Consider the following 24,033-nt stretch of genomic DNA (forward strand, 5'->3'; position numbering starts at 1 on the left):
GAGTGAGGGGGCTCTCTGGAAGCTCATGGGACAGCTAGCCTGGCAGATGCAAAGGAAAACAAGAGACCCCACCTCAAGAAAGGTCAAAAACAAGATCTGGGGCTCAGGGAAGCCCTGTGGCCCACATCCATCCACCATGTCATGTATCGGTTGGACACATACATACATACATACATACACACACACACACACACACACACACACACGCATGCACACACACAGAAAGATTAAAAAGAATGAGAATGGGCAGATTCTGTGGGAGAGAGAGCCTTTAATGGCGTTTCATGGTCTCGTGTAGGATAACAAAGGACTCACTGTGTCCAAGAAGACACCTCCTGGTCCAGCAACCCTGCCCGCAGGAGAGCAGGACCGAGCACCAACTGCCCTTCGTGTGCTTTGGCAGAGGAATGCACAGCTTCCTGCACACTCTGCCGATTGCACTCGTTCCTCAGACCTAATGCCCTTTCTATAAATGTTTTATCACAGTCCTCTCCTGTGTCGGCAGTGGGCATGCAGGCCTCAATGCACAGGTGGAGATCAGAGGACAACTTGGAGGAGTTAACTTGTTCTAATGTATGGGTCTTGGGGATAGAACTTGGGTCATCACAGTTTACCCATTGGGCCATCCTTCTGGCCCCTAGGATCCTTTCTTAATAACCCCTCATCTTTTTTTTGAGAAGGCTTATTGGTGTGACAGATAGTGACCAAGCCATCAGGTCCTATGACCTCTGAATCCTGTGGTCAAGTCTGTTGCCAGCCCCCCACCCCCTAAGAGGATCCTAACTCAAAGAGGAGAATTCCCAGTAGTCTCCGAGTTTCTTTCATCTATTTCTTGAGGTGAGTTAAGACTTTTGGCTTATCATCTGTCCTGTGTCCTCACGGCCGCTTTCCTAGACACTCATACTTATTAAGGTGCAGACATTGAAGGTGGGGTAGTAAAGCTCTTATAGCCCTGGGAGGGGACCCGAAGGAAACTTGGAAGGAAGATGGTTCTACAGTCACAGATCCTACCCAGAGAGGGGGGTGTCCCATGGCTAGGCAGGGCCAGGGTGAGCACCAAGTCTGTCTGACGTAGAACACAGGTTGATGGGAGAACGCTCAGTGTGCAGGTGCAGTCTCAGCACTCAGGAGCTTGGCACAGGAGAATCACAAGTTCAAGGTCAGTAGGCTACGTGGAAAGTTGCAGAGTAGCCCAAGCTCTTAAAACAAAGAAGTCGAATGTGGGGGAAAGTCTGAGGTAGAGACTTTGCTGGCATCTCTAAGGGAAGGGCAAACCTGGGCACAGCAAGGTGCTCGGCGTTGGCAAACTAGAATAGTTCAGTGGGTTTGGGTACAGAAGTGGTGGCTCATCGCCTGATACCTGGCTCTGGGTGAGTTAGGAGAAGAGAAAAACTGGTCTGAGTGTGAGACTTAAATCAGGAAGTTGTCAGGAATACAGACCCAGGACTGGTTAGTTTGTTCAAGATAGCCACGCTCCTGGTAGAGAACGTTTTTGTGGCCCCAAACGATGACCCATCCTAACAGCGTAAACCTCCCCCAAGCCTTCATGCCTCGGGAAATGTCAAAACATCCTAAGATACAGAAATTAAATTGGGTATGGTTTTAGACACCTGAAAACCCAGCACTCTAGAGGCCAGGGCAGGAGGTTTGCTGTCACTCAGCTGGGTTAGAAAGTAAGATCCTGTCTCAAAATACAAAACAGAGCTGCGCATGGTGGCACATGCCTATAATCCCAGCACTCCGGAGCTGAGGCCATGTGCCTGCCTGTTAGTCCAAAGCTAGGCCGGAAGATGTGAGTTTCAGGTCATCCAAGGACACCTAAAAAAACAGAAAAGAAAAGGGGGAGAAATTTGACAATAAGAGTTAGCTGGGCGTGTAGTTTTGTGTTTACCTATAATACTAGTATGCAGAGGCTCAGCCTAGAAGATCATGAGATCATTAGTTTGTCCGTTGTTACGTTGGGGTCCTGTCTCATAGTCTTAGCGCAGACTGGATAGACGTCACCATGAAAGCCAGAGGCTGTGGCCTCTAATGAACTCCTCTTGCCTCAGTGCTCTAACTGCTGGGACTTCAGACTTGAGATAGACACCACTCTAAACTGGGATTTCAAGTTCGAGGCCACCCTGAGGTATGGATTGAGACTGTTTTAAACAATTATCACTCCCATGCCTGCAATTAACCAGCATGCAAAACCCATGAGGAGGAGGCACCGGAGCAGGCACACTGGACAAGTCCAAGGCTTCTTTTCAGAGGTCACTTCAGTTATTAAAACGCCGTCCCGTGCTTCCAGCTACTCAGGAGGCTGAGGCAGGAGGATCACTTGAGCTCAGACATTTCAAACTAGCCTGAGCAACAGAATGATTTTAAAAATCACTTTTAAAAAGGGTGGGGGGTTGGGGATTTAGCTCAGTGGTAGAGCGCTTGCTAGGCACTCCCTAGCTCGGTCCCCAGCTCCAAAAAAAAAAAAAAAAAAAAAAAAAAAAGGCCAGGGTGGTTCACTAGGAGGCTGGGGCATGAGGCCTGCTGAGGGCAAGACCAGCTATGGCTAAATTCCAGGCTAGCCTTGTCTACACTGTGAGGCCCTGTCTCAAAAACTGAGTGCGCCTGCAGTGTGGCTTAGTTGATAGTGTACCTCGATGCAGGAAACTCTGGGTTCAATCCCCAGCACCACATAAACAGGGCACGGTGGTGCGCTGATGAGATCCCAGCACTCAGGAGACAGAAGCAGGGGCGTCTGGAGCTCAGTCATCCCTGCTTACACAGCAAGTTCCAGCCTGGCACAGACCATCAGTAATAGTAAAAGTGAATAAAACCACCCTATTTACCAAGACAGTGCTGAGCAAAGGAACAATGCCGGAGCTATGGCCATATTTCAAGATATCTTACTAAGATACAAACAGGAACAAACAGCACGGCACCTGCCCTAGGCAGACACTTAGATAACAGACTGGGGTAGAGACTCCGATATCAACCCTCAGAACGAGTCACCTCGTCTTCAGCATAGGTGTCTAATATACACTGGAGAGAAGACTGTCTCTTACAGCAGTGTTGGGGAAACATGAAGACAAGTGAAAGTAGGCCTGTACCTTCTCTCCCTGGTGATGGGAGAGCCTAACGTAAGACAAGCTCTGCGAGTGTCAGAAGTAGGACACAGACTCTAAGCCACAGACAAGGCCTTCCTGAAGAGAACCTCCATCACTCAGAGACACTGCTCCCAAGTCGCAGGATGGCATAAAACCAAAAGCAACAACGGAATGAAGACACCGCTTGCCAAAAGGGTTAGAGTCTCTGCTGCAGTCCCGCCTGGGATTTGGATCTACAATGAATGCAATTCATTCAGACAACCCAATTGTCTAATGAGTTCCAATGAGCTGATCAGCCAGCTCTGAAAAGATAGAGATACCCAATAGACTTGAAAAGTGTTCAAAATCATGAGCTGTCTGAGAATTCGACTCAAAACCACGCTGGCTGGCTGTGGGTCTGGCTCAGTACAGTGGTTACCTAAGCCATGAGTCTCAGTGCCACAGACATCCAGGTGAACGAGTAAGTTGGCCACTGAAACTGGCTAACGCCCACCTTCTGTATCCAGATCCTATATAAAATGAAGGTTTCCCTCATGGCACAGCAAGGACAAACTCTAAAGCAATGATGATCTGTAATCTATATCCCCATTAGTGCTTATCGATTGTCTGGTCTCCTCTAAAACCAACAACACACCCTAATATGGGTCCTTCCATCTACCTCCTTGTAGACTTAAGATCAGCCCTCCCAAGGCTGGGGATGTGGCTGAAAGGTACGGGACTTGCCTGGCGTGCAGGAGACCCTGGCTTTGACTGCTAGCATTGCAAGTTCAGCTCTATAAATTACTAGAAGTCAGGAGTGTCAAAAGAAAACTCAGGTAGCTACTACAGTCATGATTGGGTATTTACATAAGGTTATTAACTAACCACTACGCACGGATAGTACCACTCATAAAACTGTATGTATTTGGAAGCAGGGAGACCAATAAACATACGTGTGTTATGTAAGGTACCATATACTGACTTTCCTTATTCATGTTCCTTTTTTATATTCCTTCATTTCCCTACCAGTTCTGGGCACTTTGTAGATAGTAATTCAATGAGAGCTTGTGAAGTGGAGGTAGCTAGCCTTCAGGACAGCTCCCAGTAATCTCCTCTTTTGGTTTCCATACTCATTCAAAGGTCCCTTCCCCCTAATGAGAACAGTCTGTGTGATCCCTGTCACGGAGAATATTACATGACTTTAAGGTGGCGATCACCTTGTCACCTCTCATCTCTGTGTTGGGGTTGGGGGTGGAACGCACCACTGCACACAGATCTTTTACTTTTAAAACTCTTAAGTGTTTAGGGGTAACTTGTGACATAGGAAGAAGTAATAGATGAATTAAACTAAAATGTTGTATTAGGGGGAAGACTGGCCAATAAAAGTTTTGTTAATTTGACTACCAAGCAATGCTTGTGATGACATCAAGATTTGCTTCATAGGTTATGGCCTATGCTGTGGTAGACAGCCCGGGCGGTCTAGAACACACAGATTAGTTCAGGCTAACCTCTAAGTCAGTGATCCTTCTGCCTCAGTCTCCCAAGTGCTGGGATTACAGGAGTGTACCACCACACCTGGCTTGCCTTCATTTCCCCAAAGGTGAATGGCTAAGGGATCCTCACTGAAACTGACTCCTGTTATTCCTTGGTTCAACTAAGACAGCTCACATGGTCAATCCTTTTAGCCTTGAGGTCTCAATGTCAAGAGGCAAACATATTGTTATAAGGATTCTTTTGTCATAATATAGGGTCACAAAACTGTCAGGTGCCAGACTTTTGCCAAAGCCTGGGTAAAGTATGTAGTCACGCAGAGTGACTCATCCCTGTCTCTCTCTCTCTCTCTCTCTCTCTCTCTCTCTCTCTCTCTCTCCCTCTCTCTGTCTCTCTCTCTCTCTCTCTCTGTCTGTCTGTCTCTCTCTCTCTCCTCTCTCTCTGTCTCTGTCTCTGTCTCTCTCTCTCTCTCTCTCTCACACACACACACACACACACACACACACACTGGGGTGGTAAAGGCTGGGGACTACCTCAAGTCTGAGGTCACTAAGGACTATATAGCCAAGAGTGAGGCCAGCTGGGCTACATGATAACTGGCCTCCCCAAATTAAAAGGATGGGGTATGGTGGGCATGTTGGGAGTATAATCCCAGCACTAGAAAGGCAGATTTGTGAGTCCTGAGGGAGAGGGAGGTGAGTGTGCTTTAAATTAGACTTTGAAAAATGGCAGTTGCTAGCCTTAAGATGGTGCCTACCAATAGTTAACTCCTGGCTGCCCCACCCTTGCCAAGCTTCCTCAAACTCTGTTGAGATTGGTCTGGGTGGTGGAGGCCACAGAATGAAAACTATATAACTTTAAGATAAGTTCAAGACATCAGAGAAGATATCTTGTCCCTTGCATTTGTGTTTTAAGGGAAGAAAAAAAAAATCACACTGATATTTGTGCGTTTTTTAAAGAGACTTTAAAAGCATTTGTTAAGGGGTAATTTGTGACCCAGGAAGAATAAATAAAAAAGTTAAATTATATATCTCAAGCATCATGTTGGGGTGAGATCTGGCCAGTAAAATTTTTGTTTACTTGGTACCAGGCAACACTTGTGATGTCATCAGGATTAGAACCCTCACTGGGTAGGTCCTCAGCGACACAGTGACAGTTAGCTCACATTCGGCTGACGTAGCAGGTGAGCACACCTACTTTTTGCTCTCTCCTCCTCCTTTTGATTCGGTGACACTGGGGGTCAAACCCAGGGCCTGGCCTGACCTAGACAAGCAGTGTACGACCGAGCCACACCCCAGCCACTTCTGTTGTGGTTCTAAAGATATTTTTCCTCTTTTCAGTTTTCTGGCACAAGGTATCACTCCATAGCTCAGGCTGGTCTAGAATACACAGCATAGTCAGTCGAGAGTAGCCTCTAAGTCCGTAATCCTTCTGCCTCAGTCTCCCAAGTGCTGGGATTACAGGAGTGTACCATCACATCTGGCTTGCCTTTCTCCACTTCCCCAAAGGTGAATGGCTAAGGGATCCTCACTGAAAGTGACTCTTGCTGTTCCTTGGTTCAACTAAGACATCTCACATGGTGATTTCCACAGGTAACTGCCAATATGAGAGGGTTGCCCCAATATGAGAGGGTTGCCCCAATTTCAAGCTTTGAGGCCTCAGAGCCAGTACAAGAGGCAGAGGATATATTACAAGTATTGTGTTTTTTTAAAAAACCAAACCAAACCATAACCTTTTCATGAAACTACCCAAAGCTTCTGGAAAAGCTTTAACACGAACACCTAGCCAGGCACAGTAGCACAATGCTGTATTCCCGCACTTAGGATGAGAGGTCAGGGGTCCCAAGATGAACCCCAACTACATCCCAAGTTTACACACAGCTGAACTAAAGCACACCCAGTCTGACAAAAACAACAAAGGAGGTTGGGCATGGTGTTTCCGTCCTCTAATTACAGCATTATAAGGCAAAAACAGGAGGAATAGCACAAGTGTATGGTCCGTTCACAGCAAGACCTCATTTCAAAAATGAGGAAAAAAACCAAAAACCTTATACTTTTAGTACCATTATAACAGTGGGTCCTCAAATAATATCATTTTTGGCCAAGGTTTAGAAATTTTTATTATATTCACACACACGCACACGCACACACTGGTGAATAAGGATGAAGTTTTACTTAACCTGAGCCACGGTCCTTCATTTGGGAAGGAGATCTGGTTGTTAGCTAACTTGTAGGTTCCAAGTGACATTAAATAGCTGGCGTATTTACAACAGGTTCTCAGGAACTCATACCCCGTGTTGTGATCTCCTTTGGTGAGCTCTGATCCTTTAGTCCTGGCTCTTGGGAGATTTGGTTCAAATTAACGTGCACCAATTCTTTTTTTCAGATCGATTTCAACTCGACTGTAAATCTGTGCAGTCGAGTAGTCTTTTTTACTTTGGTGAGCTGGAAACATATTCTCCAACACGCCTCGCGCGGTCCTTAACTAAGATTCATATTTCCTGGTTTTTCAACATTAACAGGGGCCTTGTCCGAGGGTCCACAGTTCCTGAAGCATCACTGTATCTGAGCTCCTAGAGGCGGGTGCTGTCCGTTAGTAACGCCCACGGCGCGCGGGATGCAAGGACAGCCCGCAGGCGCACTGCGCTGGCCACACTCGGCATCCGTAGGGTTAGGCTGGCGCAGTAACTGGAAGTGTCCCCTCCCCGAAAGGAAGTTACACATTGGCCTCTTGTGCCTGGTGGAGATAGAACTTCCGCAGGCTCCGCCCCTTCCACTTCCGGTAGGGAAGAATGGGTTGGTCCCACATGGGCGAAAACTGGCTGGAAGAGTTTAGTGGCAACGTTTTGGGGGCGGCAGCCAAGGGTCGCATTAGACTGTGTGGCCCTGAACTGAGGCCTTACCTCCTGCCGCCTTTGCAAACTGTCTTTCAGTTTCAAACCCTCTTTAACTATGAGACCTTATTTCAGTCCTTTCTGCTGTGACCTAAAGTAAGCGCTGTGTCCAGAATGCCTCCCTAGCTTATTCCTGAACACCTATACATCCATGTAATATATATTTAAGAGCCACCTGGGTTTGATTCTTTTGTCTTAATCAGACATCATGAATAGGAAGTCTGGTGCGATGGCCCATGTCATCAATCCCACACTTAGAAGTAGAAGCAAGTGTGTTAAGAGATAGATATCATTCTGAGAAATACAGACCATTTGATGAGAGCCTGGGCTACATTCGCTGTAGTTTCAGAAAGAGGGAGGGAGGAAAGGAGAGGAGAGAGGAAATGGTGAGCAGGTAAGTTGCTGGTACTCTGTGGCTAGTTGACTTGGGCCTCCCAAGTTCAAAATAGGAACCATACTGGACTAAATCCTGGGATTCACAAGTTTACGGTTTTAGGCTCTGACCCTAACCAGTAGTCTACTTCTCATATTACCACCTCAGGCCTGCCATATTATTTCAAAAACTAAATATAGCAAAGGATTTATGGGCCTGTCATGAATCGATGGTGGTGGCTTGCTGCTTCTAAACAGGAGTTAAACCTAGTGAGGTATCAATGTTTGTAATCTGAACATACGGGAAATACAGGCTGGGGAGGTCAGTAGCTACACAATCAGGTTAAGTGCACGCGAAGCCCTGTCTGAAAAAGCTGAGGCAAACAGTTGTGTAGGTAACAGGTTATGTGTTGTAAGAGTATTACAGCAATTGCTGTCCACAGTGCAGATGAAGGATTGAGTTTGTACGGAAGATCTTCTGGGAGAGATGGACATAGAAGTAGCATCCTCCTCTGGCCCTGGGGAAAGTGGCTTCAGGGTCATCTAGAGTGTCTAGTTTAGGAATGCTGCTCTCTGAGACTGTAAGAGGGGTCTAGATCGGCCGTAACCATGGCAGGTCTTGAGCCCTGCCTGTAGTGTGGCTGCTGGGGTCCTCACCCATGGCTGGAGTTGACGGGCTGCCACAAGGCAGGGCACCTCTTCAGCTGTGCTTGACTGACAGCTCCCCACTCAGCAGAAATGCCTTTCCCTGGTGGCCTTTGGGAAATAGGGGGTCATGTAACCTAGGCTGTAGTGGACAAAATCTTGTAACCTGAAGTAGACAAAGACCTCGAGCTCTTCATCCTTTGGTATACACCTCCCAAGTATACGGGATTTACACCTTGCAGAGCCATAAGAAATTATAAATACTCCTGCCTTCTTACATCTACTTTCACATAGGTAATTCCATCAACCAAGAACATCCTTCCACCCCCAGGCACACAGACTGACACCCATTATTTGATTGCGATCATCTAAACCCAGAAGCTACAACATGAAAAGTAAAAGAACAACTAAAACAGTCTCATAAGGACTGTATGGCTTGAGAACTACGTAGCCCAGGGGCGTGGGGTGGGTGGGCTGACAACCCAGGAGCAGAAGGTGGCCTTGCAAGCCAGACACAGCAGCTAGCACCTCCAAGAGTGCTGGGAAGAATGGCTTCCTGCAGAATATTTCTGTGATGCCAGTAAAACCAAGGTTGGGGGCTGGGGAAATGGTTCACTCTGTAAGAGCAATCACAGCATAAGCAAGAGGACATGAGATAAAATGTCCAATGCCCGAGTAAAGGCCAGGCATGGTTATGAATAGGTACACATGCTCAGAAATAGAGGGACAAAGAGAGGTGTAGCCAAAATAGTGGGCTTCAAATTTAGTGAGAGGGCCTCTTAAAAAAGTAAGGCGGAGGGGGCTGGAGAGATGGCTCAGCGGTTAAGAGCACTGACTGCTCTTCCAGAGGTCCTGAGTTCAATTCCCAGCAACCACACGGTGGCTCACAACCATCTGTAATGGGATCTGATACCCTCTTCTGGTGTGTCTGAAGACAGCGGCAGTGTGCTCATATGCATAAAATAAATTTTAAAAAAGGTAAGGTTGAGAGAAATGAAGGACAAAGTGTCCTATGTTGGTTACGATACTGGATGAAAATGAGCGTATGCATGGGACATAGACAGGATAAAGAAAACACACCAAGGTTTCACACACAGTAAGTGAGCAGTACACAAACTGGGCAAGAGGACCAGAAAGAGGACAGTGAGTAATGGTGCTTGCTGCCAACCCCGAGTCCCAGGCCCCATGTGGTAAAAGGAGAAAAACAACCATTGCAAGTTGTTGTCGGACCTCCATATGTGCACTGGGGCACATGTACAGACAGACGTGTGTGTGTGAACACAATTATAAAAGGGCTTTAAAAACAGGCAATGTGACTGACTTAAGATACTGAATGCTCAAATATTTGTTCCTAGCTATCTTGTTGGTATTTGTGGACAGTAGGAACTCTGATCCTTGTGATTAATTCCGTTACTGGACATACGCCAAGAAGATCTCCCCTACGGTAGATTTCTCCAGAACCTCCAAGTTATCTTCATCCATAGCTTAAGGTGAGTTACACGCTTGGCTTAACCCGTGTACTGGGTTCCTGTACTACCTCACTGGGATACTAAACAAATCAATGCCAAGGAGTGGGAGGTAAAGCCCTCCCAGCAGCAGGGTGTTACCTGGCAGATAAGGAATCTCAGGTTGAATCAAAACGGGGTCCAAAAGCAAGGTGTGGTGGTGCAGATCAAGAATTTTAACACTAAGGGTCTGCAGGCAGAAGACGCACTGAGTCAGGCCAGTCAGGGGAAACAGAGGCGGTCCCACGTCACAAACACAAGGTGATGGAGAGTACTGGAGAGATGGTTTAGAGCACAGAGAGTCCTTTCACAACCAACTTGAGGATGCAGAGTCTGAGTGCCCAAAGCACATCTAAAACGGAGGAAGTAGCTATGGTGCAATAGGGAGAAGGAAGCCTCTGTGGAAGCCTGTATGTGCCTAGCCTAAGTTAGGTATTGCAGGAGAGGCTTTGTTCCAGAGAAGTTAGTCACTGGGGACCCCGCTGAATTCCTATGACCCATTAAGATGTCACCACACAGAGAGTATGGAAATGAGATTCTGATAAGAGTTTCTGATGACATTTCATAGTCCCATGTAGTCAGGATAGACTGTTAAATTCACCGTGTTAACACGGAGCTAGTGATTAACTGGCTCTGGCTCTGGGAGAGCTAGACGCACACAGGTAAGCTCTATGAGCCCTATATGCAAGACTAGGGGGGAGAGACGACCCACAGCATGCTAAGCGGCTTTCTAAGAAGGACCAACTGACCTCCATGTCATCAGGATGACTTTTCATAAAGACATTTGAAAATATTGTGTATATCGGGGGTAGGAAGGGCGTGCTAGTATGACATGGAGCAGCTGTGTGGGTGACACCTACTGTGTGGGAATTGCACATTGCACCATAAGGCTCTTGAAGATCAAAAGACCGGTAAGTATGGTAGTAAAGGCCCTAATCTAATGACAATCTTACTGGCCCAGGATATTATTTTGGTGACAACTCTGCATCTTTCTCCTAGGAGGTGTGCCGGGGCAGTAAGGACCTAGGCCATCAGGTCCTAGGACCTCTGGCCCTCTGGGTCAAGTCCATCCCCACCCCGCCACTAACTGGAGCTCCCCTGTAGGAGGAGGCTTCTTCAAACCTCCCAAGTTACTTCCCATTTCTTGAGGTGAGTAGGATACTTGGATTATCATCTGTCTTCTACCCCCCACCCCCAGTTCCTCCCCTAGACACCTGCAGAGTCCTACCGAGTCCTGCGGTTTCAGATGTTGAAGGTGGATACCCCAGGGCGTCCAGAGAAGCCTTGGAAGGAAGATGGTTCTACACGCACAGATCCCACGTGTAGAAGTAGTGATTCGGGGTTGGGGATTTAGCTCAGTGGTAGAGCGCTTGCCTAGCAAGGGCAAGGCCCTGGGTTCGGTCCCCAGCTCCGAAAAAAAAAAAAAAAAGAAAAGAAAAAGTAAAAGAAGGAATGATGGCCAAGAGAACATGTGGTTGAAAGGGCGGGATGTGATACCCCAACACTCAGGAAGCCCACAGAGATTTTCTATTTATATATTACCTTATTATTCATATATTTGCCTGGGAAACACAAAATCTGAGGCTCGCCGTGACCCTCACCAATAATGGAGAGAGTGCTGTCGAGATGGCGTTAATGGGTAAGACTATTTCCAGCCAGCATGAGGATCCAAAGTGGGATCCCAGGAACACAGGCAAATGGTATCCCCTCTCTTTCTCTGCTTGCCTGGGAGGCAGAAATGGAAAAAGTCTAGGAGCTCACAGGACAGCCAGCTGGGAAAACTCCCCGGAGCAAAGGGACTGGATCAAAAGGAGCAAGGGTAGAATCTATTCCTATGATGCCCGCTGTCCTCCAGATGTTGTCACGGGACATGATGTGCCTACTCACAGCTGAGTGTGTACGCGTCTACACGTGTGGAGAGACACACGAGTACTACTAATGACCTGAGGCAGGATGAGTGGAGCTCCTGAGGGAGAGCCATTAGTGCACCCCCCCCCCCGCCTTCATGAAAACACAGGGCTGCCAGGGCCTTACTCCATGGAGGGCTTCAGACTGCCATGTCCTGTGCTACCACCTGTGGGAGTGCCAGAATCACAGGCCTGAAGACCGTGTGCAGGGGGACCAATGGCTTCCTGAATGCCAGACTAGCAATCTGCCAACTGAAAGTATTCCCTATCAACGCTATGACTTCTTTTATTCAAGTGCTTTGTACCCCATGGGTCGTTTGAGGTATGAACCCAGCAACTGGATAACAGCGCACACTGGGTCTGAGGACAACTTGTGGGTGTCCGGTGTCTGCTCCCACATGGGACTTGAGGGGAGGCATAGTTCACATTGATATGTGGACTGGGAGCAAAGCCTTAATCCACTGAGCTGCTCCGTCACTCCTAATGTCCTTTCTTAATGACCGTGCATCTTTGTTCCTAGGAGGCCCATTGGTGTGCCTGGCCAGTGGGAACCTAGATCATCAGCTCCAAAGACCGCTGACGCTATTGGTCAGGTTTACTACAGGCTTCCCCACGCCCATTGGAGCTCCCCTGCCGGAGACTTCTTCAAGCCCCCCACCCCTGCCAAGTTCCTCCCCCTATTTCTTGAGGTGAGTTAGACACTTGGCTTATCTTTTGTCCTGTGGTCCTCTAACCCTTTCTGGAAGGGTAAAGGCCTGAGTGGGGTCTGAAGCAGCCCTAGATGGAGGATGCTCATGGGTAACATGTGTCACCTGGAAAGGGGACAGCCTATCACAGGTGGGTCCCCTGGGAAAGAGTTACAGGCAGGCCTGAGCCACTGGGTGGGTGCTTGGAATGAAACCTAGGTCCTCTGCAAGAGCAGCCATCGGTCTTAACTGCTGAGCCATCTCACCAGCTCTCTCCAGTATCCATCCATCCTTCCTTCCTTCCTTCCTTCCTTCCTTCCTTTCCTTTCTTCCTTTCTTTCTTTCTTTCTTTCTTTCTTTCTTTTTTTTCCGGAGCTGGGGACTGAACCCAGGGCCTTGCGCTTGCTAGGCAAGTGCTCTACCACTAAGCTAAATCCCTAATCCCCCCAGTATCCTTTCTTAAGATCCTTCATTTTTCTCTCAGGAGGCTCGCTGGTGTGCTCAGCCAATAAGGACCTCAGTGTTCAGGTCCCAACTGCTCTGAGCCTCTAGGTTCAGACCCTCACTGCCCCTTGCACCTACTAGCACTCCCCTGCAGCAGGAGACCTCTCCAAGCTTCCCAGGTTACTCTCCATTTCTTGAAGTCCTCTAGACCCGTGGCTTATTTTCTTTCCTTGCAGCCCCCCTTTTCTAGAAACCTTGAAATGTCCAAAGATGTTGCAGGTGACATGATAAAGTGCTTACTGTAGGGGACCTGAAGGAAACTTGTAAGACAGTTATAGTGTCACAGATCCTACCCATGAGAGGATTGCTTCATGGCATGCAGGGTCACATGGAAGTCCCAGATTGCAAAAACTGGCAGAAGATGGGAACGGAAGCCAAAAGCAGCATATCCTGTTGTAGGGCTGTAATCTCTACCCTCAGGGGCTCAGAGAACTGATTGTCAGGTAGAAGCCAGCCTGGACAGTCCAGGCTGTACAAGCCTCTTAAAATGTGAAAGAGGAGGCTGACCTGATCCCATGGGCAAACGGGAGGCCGAGGACAGGATTCCTTGGGCAAACAGGAGGCCAAGGACAGGATTCCTTGGGCAAACAGGAGGCCAAGGACCCGATTCCATGGGCAAACAGGAGGCTGAGGACAGGATTCCTTGGGCAAACAGGAGGCCAAGGACCCGATTCCATGGGCAAACAGGAGGCTGAGGACAGGATTCCTTGGGTAAACAAGCCTAGGGACCCAAGTCTGCATCCCGAGAGGGTACATAAAGCTGAGGAGGTAGCACACGCCCAGCTCCTCTATGGCAGGATGCCAGGCAGAAACAGGCTATCCGCAAGCTTTCAGTGCATCCGAACTGGTGAACACAGCAGAGAAACAGAGACCCAACAGAAGGAAAGGTGGAAGGTGAGGACCAGCACCAGGGAGTTGTGACCCCCCACACTCATGGCATGAAACGTGACCCCCAACTCAGCACAGGCACAAAGAATAAAAAGATGAACACAGTCTGAGGGGAGCCTTTAAATGGCACTTCGGAGCCTCACATAGCCGTGTAGGGTGGTCAAGAACCCACTGTGTGGCCACGGATGAGTCTTGAACTCTAGATCCAGCTGCCTTCCCTTCTGGCAGCTAAGATTACAGACCTACTATGTGCCCCCCATGCAGTGTTGGGCTAGGCTACACTGCACCAAATTTACCCAGCAGCTTTCCTTAAAAACGGTTTTGTATTACATTGATTGTGTGTGCCCAGGCGCACACTGTGCCTCACCTCAGTAGATCCGAGAACAACTCGTAGTTGTCAGTTTTTCCTGTCACCTCGAGGGCTTGGGTCTGGGTGATTCATTTAAGTGGTTACACTGCTACAAAAGACCTCGTCTTCTGAGCCATCTCATCATCTCCAAGCACAAACACACTTTCTCAATTACAGTCTCACAGTTTTGTTCTACGGAGGCTCATTGGTGTGCTTGGCCAGTAGGGACCTAGGTCAGCAGGGCCCAGGACTCTGATCCCTTGGGTCAGGTCCATGACTGGCCTCACTGGCCTCCCAGCAGAGGAGCTCCCCTGTGGGAAAAGGATTCTCCAAGCCTCGCAAGTCACTTCCTTATCTCGTGAGGTAAATTAGACATACTGCTCATCTTTTATCCCATACCCTCTCAATCCCTTTCCTAGGAGCCAGTAGGGTATGAAGACTGCTGCAGTCAGAGGTGAGATGGTAAAGGCTTTACAGCCACAGGCGTGGACCGGAAGGAGGCCTGCCACAAAGATGGTTACGCAGTGACAGGTCTCACTCCAACTGGGCATAGTTAAAGGGAGATCTGATTGGACAAAGTGGTGGAAGAAAAGACTGAAGGCCAACAGCAGTCCGGATGCTTAGGCAGGAGGCCCCCTTAGGAGAACCAGGAAGTGCTAGCCTGGATTCTCAAAAAGAGGGAAGAAAGAACGCGGGGGAGACAGTTTGATGGCCAAAGTGCTTGCTAACAGGTGTGAGCCATGGTTCAAGTCCCAAGAAAATGGGGAATACCTGCATCCCTAGCTCCCTCATAATAAAGAGGGACAACAGAAATCGAGGACACTATCTAGAATCAGGTAGCCTTGCCTACACAGCAGAGAACAAGAGATTTTATGTCAAAAAAGGGGGACAATGAGGACCAATACTTGAGGTTGACATGAACCTACACACACCTCCCTCCACTTACTCTTGTATGTATGTATGTATGTATGTATGTATGTATGTATGTATGTACACTGCAGCTGTCTTCAGACACTAAAAGAGGGCATCAGATCCCATTATGATTACTGGGATTTGAACTCAGGACCTCTGGAAGAGCAGTCAGTGCTCTTAACCACTGAACCATCTCTCCAGCCCTCATCAGATTTTTATGGAGAGTGTTTAATGGAATTTCACAGTATCTTGTAGACACATAGGATGGCCGGGATCTCAGTTTGTCACTAGGGTGATATTGAACCCAGATCCAGGTTCTCCCAGTTTCAGGAATGCTAAGATGATGGGCTCGATCTAACTTGTGCCCTTTATATTTAATGTTGGGGAGAGGACTCATGACTCCGTGTATTATAAGCTAACACTGAACCCGTTGCATCTATTCCCCACTTAATATCAATTATTAAACACATTTTATCTCACTTATTATCCTGCGCATGCACAGCTGTGTGTACACCACGAATTTCAGGAGGCTGTTCTCTCCTATGTGGATCTGGAAGATCAAACTCAGCTAGGGGCCCGAATTAGCATGGGGGTCTGAGTCTCTAAAGCCAACACTTAGGAAGCTCTGGTACAGGATTTGTTAGGATGAGGTCAGCTGAGGAAACATGCTCCAGGCTAGCCTGAACTCTCAAAAAGAGTGTTGGGCGGGCTCTGGGCATGGCTCAGTGGACAAAGTGCTTGCCAACAAGTGTCAGCCTGGGTCCAAGTCCCAAGAAGACCTGTTAAAAACCCAATAGGGAACACCCATCTCGAAACTGGCAACAGTATTTACCCTGACCCATGACGAAGCCATGAAGAAACACTGCATCAAAAATGGTGGATAATGAAAATAGCTACCTGAGGATGACCTGTGTCCTACAAAATGTGTACCATGGCTTACACCACCCTTACTGTACACCACACACACACACACACACACACACACACACACACACACACACACACACACTGTTGATTTTGTTTGTTTGTTTTACTTTTCAAGACAGAGTTTCTCTGTGTACCCTAGGCTGTCCTGGAACTCACAGAGATCTGCCTGCCTCTGCTTCCTGAGTACTGGGTCTAACGGCCTGAGCCACCGCTGCTGGGCCAGGGTTGATTTTCTTAAAGTATCTGAGGCTTTAAGGCAGATCCATGAGTGGGATTTTATGGTTTCGTGTAACTCTGTTGGATGGCCAAGGACTCAGTATGTCACCAGGGGATATTTTTTTTTTTTGGTTCTTTTTTTTCGGAGCTGGAGACCGAACCCAGGGCCTTGCGCTTCCTATGCAAGCGCTCTACCACTGAGCTAAATCCCCAACCCCGCCAAGGGATATTTTAAACTCCTGGTTCCGGCTGTGTCTACAGTCAGGAGTGCTAATACTACAGTACTGAGCCACCACGCAGCGTTTATTGGGTGCTAGGAGAAAACCCATGCCTTCTTCCACCCTTGGCTAGATCTCAACCAGCTGCAAATTATAATTCCATTTATTTATGAAAAGCCCTCATAACATGAAGGAGGTTAGAGACGTAAGATAGTCAGTGCTGCTTCTGGCACTATTTGGACACACAGACTGGACTCTGGTGGTCAGGCCCTCAAATGCCTTTATCAGCTGTTTTCTGCCAGGTGTCTTGCCAGCTGCTTGTGCTTAACGAGAAACTCATTTCTTTTATCTTAAGAGACTCATTGGTGTACCTATACAGAGGGAATCAAGGTCATCAAGCCCCAGGACCTCTGACCCTTTGGGTCAAGTCCCCCTCCTATTGGAGAGCCCCTTCAGGTGCAGAATTCTCCGAGTCTCCCAAGTTACATTCCTTATTCCTGAGGTGAGTCGGACGTTTGTCTTATCTTCTGTCCTCTGTGCTCTTGTCTTAGTTAGGGTTTTACTGTGGTGAGTAGACACCACGACCAAGGCGAGTCTTGTAAAGGACAACATTTAGTTGGGGCTGGCTTACAGGTTCAAAGGTTCAGGGTTGGGGATTTAGCTCAGTGGTAGAGCACTTGCCTAGCAAGCGCAAGGCCCTAGGTTCGGTCCCCAGCTCCTAAAAAAAAAAAAAGAAAAGAAAAGAAATAAAGGTTCAGTCCATTATTACCGAGGCAGGAGCATGGCAGCATCCAGGTAGCATGGTGCAGGAGGAGCTGAGAGGTCTACATCTTGATCTGGAGGCTGCTAGCAGAACACTAGCTTCCAGGCAATTAGGATGAGGGTCTTAAACCCATACCCACAGTGACACACCCACTTCAGCAGGGCCACACCATCTAATAGTGTCACTCCCTGGGCCGAGCACATACAAACCATCATGGGTCTCAATACCTTTCTTAGACACCTGCAGTGAATTAGTGGAAGGAGATGTAAGAGCTTGGATGATAAAAAAAAAAACCCTACAGTCTCAGCAGGTGACCTAGAGGAGACCTGGAAGGAAGGTGATTATACTCACTGACCCACTCAGAGAGGAGCCTTCCATCTGCCAGGCCTGGTATTAGGGAGTCGGTTGGATCAAGTGGTATAAACAAGATCTGGGGGAAGGGGAGACTCAAAGCAGCCTGTGAGGGTTTGGGCAGTCTCCCAACACTCCTGAGGCTCAAGTATTCTGCTGGAGGTTAACAAGGAAAACCTGTTTCAGGCTAGCTGGGCTATCAGATATGGGGACATCAGGGCTGTTGGATTAATGCACCAAGTGGTTACCTTCATTCGAAGACCTGACTTGAGTCTCAAGGACACATGCCAAGGCCTGTGGGGTCATCATTACTCATGCTCTCTTCTCATAAGAAAGCAGGCAGACTGTATGACGATCCTGGTGCATACAGTGGAGGAGAAACCCTGTATCTAAAGAGTAGAGAGAGGGGGCCAACACTGGAAGATGCCCTGTCCTCTCCACGGTCTACTACAGCACAGCACACAGGTCACCACCCCCCCATCAAACACACAAAAAGACTCAAAAGAAGAATGGGCAGAGTTTCCGAGAGATCAACAAGAGCCTTCAATACCATCTCATAGTCTCAGAACTCACCATGCTGCTGGCCATCGTTGGTGACTTGGAAGCCCTGACCCAGCTGCTCCCACGTTGAGTGCTAGAACTACAAGCCTTACCTATTTTGTACTCTTTACTTGGTGCGAGAGAGAGGACCCATGGTTTCCTGAAGGCTGGGACAGCACTCTGCCAACTCTGCTCACTCCTTCTGTTAGAATGTTGAACTCCATTTAGTCTTTACTATGTGTTAACACTCCATGTATATACGGGAAGATGGAGGACAACTTCCAGGATTCTGTTCTCTTTCCACTATGCAGATCCTACAGGGAACTCAGATGGCCAGACTGGTAGCCGGTTCCTTTATCACTTAAACCATCTGCCTTGTCCCTAAGAACTATCCTTAATGACAATCCTTTCTCTTTTGTCGTAGGCCAGTAGGGCCCTATATCAGCAGGTTTCAGGACCTGTGACCCTTGGGGTCAAGTCCTCTGCCAGACCCCCACCAGTTGGAGTTCCCCTCTTCAAGCCTCCAAGTTATTTTCCATACTTTTTGAGGTAAGTTAGACTCTTGGCTTCTCTTTTGTCCAAAGTCCTTCTCCTTAGCCCCCTTTCTAGATAACTACAGAGAACTAAAGGATGTAGAGAAGAAGAAACACTGCTTTAAAGCATGTGTACCGCCAGGACCACACCAGAGGAAGGACTTGATGCACTTCATCCTCACTCACACATTAAAAATGACAAGGATTCAAAGGAGGAGCTTTTAATGCCACTTGACCTTCTCATGTAGCCATGTAGGATGGCCATAGACTCCCCACATCTCTTACTATGACACTGAACTCCCGACTCAGTTCCCGGTAGCGTTTTTGTTGTTTTAGGACAGGGTCTCTCTGTGTATCCCTAGCTGTCCTGGAACTCAGAGACCTGCCTGGCTCTGCCTGCCAAGTGTTGGGATATAAGGACTGTGCTATTATCACTGACTTTTGCCTGCACATTTGGGAATGTTGGGATTCACGCATAACCTCCCACTGGCCCTTTACACTGTGCAAGGGAAGGAATCCATGGTTTCCTGTATGCTATGCTAGCATTCCACTCAGCGAATTTGACAGTCTAAAGCAATTTCTTTTGTTAAGAGTTTATTACCCTGTGCGCTTTATATAGTTTGCCATGTCAGAGAGTGCTCATTGTCCGCCTTTCACTGCGAGAGACCCCACTTGGGTCCTAACACCTTTATTCCTGAGCCATCTTGCCAACTCTTAATAACAATCTTGTATCTTTGTTCCCAGGAGGCTTATTAGTGAGGTCAGCCTATAGAGACCAAGGTCACCAGGTCCCAAGACCTCTCTCTGACCCGAGGGGAAATCTTCCTAGTTGAGGAGACTTCATCTCCCACATTACTTCCTTTAATTCTTGAGGTAAGTCGGACACTTGGTGTGTCTGCTGTAGCAGGCTTCCATCTCCCTTTTCCTAGACGCCTGCTGAGTTCTAAGGGTGTGGATGTCAGAGCAGAATCTAGGTTCACTCTTCACAGCTTCAGGAGGGCACTGGAGGGAGACTTGTTAGGATCATCAGTCACAGATCCTACCCAGATATGCATCACACCAGGAGCAGGGTCAAGGTGAGGTCCCAGGATGGCTGAAATGGCACAGACCAGAATGATGCAGTCCCAGAGCAACATGATAGGTCTGAAACTCAGCAGCTTCAGCCAAGAGATTTACTAGTTGGAGATCAGCTTGGGAAACAGGATGTTCCAGATTAGCCTGGGCTATCAAAAATGGGGATGGGGGGGATGGGGGGTTGGGGATTTAGCTCAGTGGTAGAGCACTTGTAGGCAAGCGCGAGGCCCTGGGTTCGGTCCTCAGCTCCAAAAAAAAAGAAAGAAAAAAAATGGGGACTGGGAAGAGCTGGGAAGATGGATTTATGGGTAAAAATTTGTGCTCAACAAGCATGAGGACCTGAGTTTTCTATCTCATTTTAAGCTTGCCAAAGTTGAGGTGGGGTGGCAGCCCTTAGGTTCATCACTGTGAGAGGGCGGGCAGACACCAGAAACAATTTGGAAGCTGGTGGGGCAGTAAGCTTAGCAGACACAAGCTCATTAGATAAAAAAGGAGGGGGAGAGGCGGGGGTTGGGGATTTTGCTCAGTGGTAGAGCGCTTGCCAAGCAAGCGCAAGGCCCTGGGTTCGGTCCCCAGCTCCGAAAAATAGAAAAAAAAAAAAAAAAGAGGGAGAAAGGCAGGGCTGGAGAGATGGATCGGTGGTAAAGGACACTCACTGCTCTCCCAGAGGACCTTGGCTCAGTTCCCCTCATCCACAAGGTTGTTTACAACTACCTGTAACTGGTTCTAGGGGATCTGGTTCTGGCCTCTGCAGGCACCAGGAACATGTGCAGTATATATACACACACATAAGAATAACTCTTTGTTTTAGGATGAAAGGTTAGGGACAACACCAGAGGTTATCCACTGGCACCTCTCTCCCTCTCCCTCCCCTCTGAGAGACTTAAAATACTTAAAGGTGAATGAACAGTTCTGGGGCAGAGCCTTTAATGTTTCATGTTCTCGAGTGACTGTGTAGGATGACCGTGAACTCACTGTGCTGCCCACAATGACATTGAACTCCTGAAGTAGTGCTTCCTACCTTCAGGAGTGCTAGCTAGCACTGCAGGTCCGAGCTACTGTTTGCCCTTGATTTGTTTCTGGGGAGGGAACCATGGTTCTCCATGTTCTAGGGAATCACTCTACCCCCTAAGCTAAGAGTCCTAGTGTCTTTCTTTAAAAAGGTCTTACTACATTTATTGTGTGCGTGGAGGTTAGAAGACAGCATACAGCACTTGTCTTCGTCTACTATTGTAGGGATAGAATTCAGGTCATCAAGCTTAGAGGCAATGCCCTTTACCTGCCAAGTCATCCTTTTGAATAACAAGCCCCTTTCTGCTTCTAGGACACTCATTGGTGAAGGCAGGCCTTAGGACCAACACCATCAGGGCCTAAGACCTCTGACCCTCACTCAGGGTTAAGTCTATTCTGGGCCTCCAACCAATTGGATTTCTCCAGTTGAGGAGAATTTCTCAACCCTCCTATATTACTACCTCCAGTTCTTGAGGTAAGTTAGACACTTGGTGTAGGGTGTAGCCATTGTCCCCTTTCCAGACACCTGTAGTATATTAAGGATTCAGGTGTCAGAGGTGGGGTGATAAAGACATTATAGCTCCAAGTAGCGATCTGAAGGAGATCTGGAAGGAAGATGTTTAACCCCCTCTACCCAAGGGGGTCTTGATCCACAACAGTAGGGCCAGGTGGCTCCCAGGTTGGAACAAGTGACAGAATGAAAACAAAAAGCAGTGTGTGGTGTGGGTTTGTTATCCCAAAACTCAGGATGCCCAGGTTTGAATTTAGCCTAGGAAACAAAATGTATTCTAGGACTAGTCTGGACTAGTTGTCAACAACAACGACCACAACAACAACAACAACAACAACAACAACAACAACAACAACAACAAAAGTGGAGTTTTGGGAGAGTCTTAGGAATAATCTTTACTGGCATGTTTGATTAAAAGTAACCTAAGCAGCTAGGCAAGTTAGCAATGACAAATTGTAACAATTTTAGTGACGATGTAGTTGCCGGTCACTTGTTTTTCATGACTTAGTGGTGGCAACATATGTGTTTGACAGTGAGTGGTGTGAGGATGTCTTTTGGAATAGAACTCAGCAGTTTGCTTGTGGATGGAAGACATCCTCCTGGTACAGGAGCTGTCTGTCAACCAAGTGTCAGCTTCTGTAGGAGGGGGAGTCTTCCCAAGTCTGCAAAGTTGGTTGAGATGATGTCATAAGATACAAGATGTAGGTCACATCTAGTGCTTCCTATTTGCATTCCCAGCACTCGGGAGGCTGAGGTAGGAGGGTTGCTTTGAATCTTAAGCTATCCTGGGCCACAAAGTGAGACCCTGCCCCAACAAATTTAACAGTGGATGAAAGAGATGGCTCTTTTATTGAAATGGTTTTTTTTTTCACATTTATTTAGTGTTGTGGGGGGGATTGAACATATGCTGTGGCATACTTGTGGTGGAGATCACAGGGACAACTTGAGGAGATCTCCTTCCACTATGTTGGTCCCAGAAATCTAACTCAAGGCCTAAGGCTTTCAGCAAGCACCTTTTCAAACTGCTTAGCCATTCCACTGGTCTGTCCACTGATCCTTCAGTAAGTTCTCCCAAGCAGGAAGAACTGAGGTAGATGGCTATAGCTCATGTGCAACTGCCAGGCGTGGTGGCATGGACTTGCTGGCTTAGGTCTGAGGTGATGAGGGAAGGCAGGTCCCTGTGCCTTTCTGGCCAACCAGACTAGCTTTCTTGGCATGTTCCAGGCCAGGGAGAGTCACTGTCTTAAAAACACAAAACAAAGACAAACAATACCATCTAATGATGCCTGAAGTTCTCCTCTAGCACATGCACATGCACAGGCATGCATTCGGGTACACACCCACCCACACACACTCACACACATACACACATACATACACATATACACACACGCACATACACATACACTCACACACACATACCCACTCACACACGCACACTCACAAACACACACACACACAAACACACACACACACACACACACACCATGGATGCTGCATATGATTGTGCACCCCACTTATCTCAGTTCTATTGAGATGGGTGCAGGAGGATCGCCAGTTTTATGCCAGCCAGGACTATATGATACCCTTTCTCATAAAAGCCTGCCCTTAGAGAAGAAATGATCCGGTCGTAGCTTACTCATGTTGCATGGAGTGGCAGACCCAGCAGAATAGCAAGGAGGCAGTTCTCTTAGCTCCGAGATGTCTGCACCATCTTCTAGAGTGCACTCTGCACTTTAGGAGAGCTGCTTCCCAAGGCCACAACAGACAACTTGACATTCTCACAGCCAGAACAGTGTTTCAGGCACAGTTGCAGTGGTCTTTCTGTAGATGCTGCAGTGTCCTTACACTGCCAGGGAGAGGGGAGGGGACACAGCACAGGACATGTGGCTCTCAGGAGTTTGATGGACACCATCTAACCAAGATCTTGGTTCAGTGTGATGTATGAAGATGCCAGATGTTAACCTCTGTTCTTTATACACACAGACACAGGTGAGTCCACCTGCAAACTTCACACACACACACACACACACACACACACACACATTATGGGAGCTGTTAATAGTTGGCTTCCCAGTGAGCATGTGTGTCCACACACCTACTATACAAATATGGTAGCAGTTGAACAACAACAAAAAAAACACTTGATGTTGACCTCTGTTCTTGACATACATGAGTACACACATTCAGACATCACACATATACACTTAATATATACACACAAAACGTTTTCATAGTCAAATTGCTAAGATGATCTGAATTAACATCAAACTTTGTGTAAAATGAAATTAGGAGTGAGAGCCATTTGAGAATGTCCCACCCATTGGGGCCAAATTTTCTCTCTCTTTCCTCATTTAAATCCATTAGCCCAACACTTGCAGATTGAGGCAGAGGTTGTTGAGTTTAAACCCAGTTTATGGAATAAGATCTTACCTCTAAAAACAAACACCAAAACCCCTTCTAATAAATCCCAACGGGACAGGGGAGAACTTCTGTGACTCCAAAGGGAAGTGTTTGGAAATACCATAAAGCTTAGCTGAATAATAATTTAATTCCATTTGAATTTAGTCACCTGGAAAAGGCAAAGTACTGAGTTCTAGTTCCACAAAGCTGTCGTTTTCTTTGAGACAGGGTCTCACTCTGTAGTCTTGGCTGACCTGGGTTACAGACATGCA

General features: G+C 47.6%; 1 long non-coding RNA gene across 1 annotated transcript; it reads right to left on the bottom strand.

Moving 5' to 3' along the window:
- Window positions 1-251: 251 nt before the first annotated feature.
- On the bottom strand, window positions 252-7,250 carry LOC116885650. Its single transcript, XR_004386030.1, has 2 exons — window positions 6,733-7,250; window positions 252-1,818 (listed from the first exon to the last, which is right to left on the bottom strand). It is a non-coding gene; the product is annotated as an uncharacterized LOC116885650 (long non-coding RNA).
- Between the last annotated feature and the right edge of the window lie 16,783 nt (window positions 7,251-24,033).

The sequence above is a fragment of the Rattus rattus genome, chromosome 16 (assembly GCF_011064425.1).
Source record: "Rattus rattus isolate New Zealand chromosome 16, Rrattus_CSIRO_v1, whole genome shotgun sequence".
NCBI lineage: Eukaryota > Metazoa > Chordata > Mammalia > Rodentia > Muridae > Rattus > Rattus rattus.